The 2,500-nt window shown below is 45.3% G+C and overlaps 1 protein-coding gene across 2 annotated transcripts in view; it reads left to right on the top strand.

Annotated features, from left to right (window-relative positions):
- The window catches only part of LOC122265225 (lysoplasmalogenase TMEM86B), a 6,908-nt gene extending 6,590 nt beyond the window's left edge, over nt 1–318 (top strand). For both annotated transcript variants that reach the window (XM_043034426.2, XM_043034425.2), the window contains exon 4: nt 1–318. This exon is cut by the window's left edge and continues 543 nt beyond it. The gene's annotated coding sequence lies outside the window, so the exon portion shown is untranslated.
- The last annotated feature ends 2,182 nt before the right edge of the window (nt 319–2,500 follow it).

Below are 2,500 nucleotides of genomic sequence, written 5' to 3'. Positions count from 1 at the left end.
ACTCTAACAATTATAGTTAATCCTAGTACTATTATCATATTCCTTATTATCATTATCAGCAGTAACATTGTTTTTAAGATTAGTATCATAATTCTCAATGTAAACAATAGTTACTTTTTTTTTACTCTCTTATATGATAAAGAGTTATTAATCAATAAAGATAAAGATTATTAATCAATGATTATCATATGAAACAGCCGAATCTCTTATATATTCCTTCGAACGTTCTCTCTGAACGATTTTGGATTCCAGATTTTTCCCTGTATTCTTTTTTTATTATAAACAAATTATTTTTGTTCAATAAAACTTGATCGTAAAGCAGCCTATTTTTCTTACTTCCATCAACCTGATTTTCAGTACTTTCATTATCATTTCTCTTCCCTTCGTTCACAGATGAATTGTTTAGTTCAATATGATTAATGAGACTATTAAATATTGATTCAAGATCTTATCGTTTTTCTTTTCTCTTCATATAGTGTTCATTCTTTTCGTACATATATAGCATCGTGTATATTGGCCGTATATTCATCAGTGTACCTATCTCTCTGCATTTATTTATCTATAAAAATTGCATCTGTTTGTTCATCCATCTACAGTACTTATCAATAAGGCTTATCCACCTGTTTCATTTATTAAACTGTGACCCATTTATCTATCAATTAGTCTGGCAGTCAGTTAATCTGTCTATTTATCTACTTATCTATCTATCTATCTCTCTATCTATCTATCTATCTATCTGTCTATCTATTTATCCATCTATCTATCTATTTATCTATCTATCTATCTATCTATCTATCTATCTATCTATCTATCTATCTATCTATCTATATATATATATATATATATATATATATATATATATATATATATATATATATATCAACCATCTCTCTAGCTATCTGCTTTCCTTATCTATTTCTTTCTCGTTCCAAAATCACATGATTTTCTAATCAACAAGAGGGAACTTCCCGTCACACCCACTCTAGCCACAGACACACCCACTCTAGCCACAGACACACCCACTCTAGCCACAGACACACCCACTCTAGCCACAGACACACCCACTCTAGCCACAGACACACCCACTCTAGCCACAGACACACCCACTCTAGCCACAGACACACCCACTCTAGCCACAGACACACCCACTCTAGCCACAGACACGCCCACTCTAGCCACAGACACACCCACTCTAGCCACAGACACACCCACTCTAGCCACAGACACACCCACTCTAGCCACAGACACACCCACTCTAGCCACAGACACACCCACTCTAGCCACAGACACGCCCACTCTAGCCACAGACACGCCCACTCTAGCCACAGACACACCCACTCTAGCCACAGACACGCCCACTCTAGCCACAGACACGCCCACTCTAGCCACAGACACACCCACTCTAGCCACAGACACGCCCACTCTAGCCACAGACACGCCCACTCTAGCCACAGACACACCCACTCTAGCCACAGACACGCCCACTCTAGCCACAGACACACCCACTCTAGCCACAGACACGCCCACTCTAGCCACAGACACGCCCACTCTAGCCACAGACACGCCCACTCTAGCCACAGACACACCCACTCTAGCCACAGACACACCCACTCTAGCCACAGACACACCCACTCTAGCCACAGACACACCCACTCTAGCCACAGACACACCCACTCTAGCCACAGACACGCCCACTCTAGCCACAGACACACCCACTCTAGCCACAGACACGCCCACTCTAGCCACAGACACACCCAATTAAACGTTTAAGACTCACACAATACAACATGGCTTCTTATCTTCTCTCCTTCCCCAATCTCCTGCTAGAATAATGATCACTTTCTAGAACATTCCTCCTTTCCTTAGAAATCTCCTTTTCCCTCTCCGCTACCAGGAATACTACCGCACGTCCTTTCTCTCGAATTTCTTCCCCTCTTCCTTCCCCTCCTCTTCCCTCTCCTCGTCCCTCTTTACACTAGAACATTCTCCTTTCTTCTTTCTCCTCCTCAGAACGCCCTTTATCTCCTACTCCTCCTCTTCCCCCTCTTCCTCCTCCTCCTTCTCTCCACTAGACCACCACCATCCCTCCCTCATTTCCCCCTCCTCCTCCTCCTCCTCCACCTTCTCTTCCCTCGAACACCCTAACCCTCGCCATCCCTCCTTTTATCCCCCTTCCCCCCTTCTTCCTTCCCTCTCCCCTTCCCCCCTTTCCCTTCCCCCCTTCTTCCTTCCCTCCTCCCTTTCCCTTCTCCCTTCTTCCTTCCCTCCCCCCTTTCCCTTTCCCTTCTCCCCTTCTTCCTTCCCTCCCCCCTTTCCCTTTCCCTTCTCCCCTTCTTCCTTCCCTCCCCCCTTTCCCTTCCCCCCTTCTTCCTTCCCTCCCCCCCTTTCCCTTCCCCCCTTCCCCTTCCCCATTCCTTCCTCCCCCTCGCTTCCTCCTTCCCTCCTCCCCCCTCGCTTCCACGCCTGTCACGACAACAAGAGCGACACACAAGACTCGCCT

Source organism: Penaeus japonicus, unplaced genomic scaffold (genome assembly GCF_977035675.1).
Source record: "Penaeus japonicus unplaced genomic scaffold, GWHDUDI00000001_assembly GWHDUDI00000033, whole genome shotgun sequence".
Lineage (NCBI taxonomy): Eukaryota > Metazoa > Arthropoda > Malacostraca > Decapoda > Penaeidae > Penaeus > Penaeus japonicus.
Note: the sequence above shows the minus strand (reverse complement) of the source record. Positions and strands in the feature narration are given on the sequence as shown.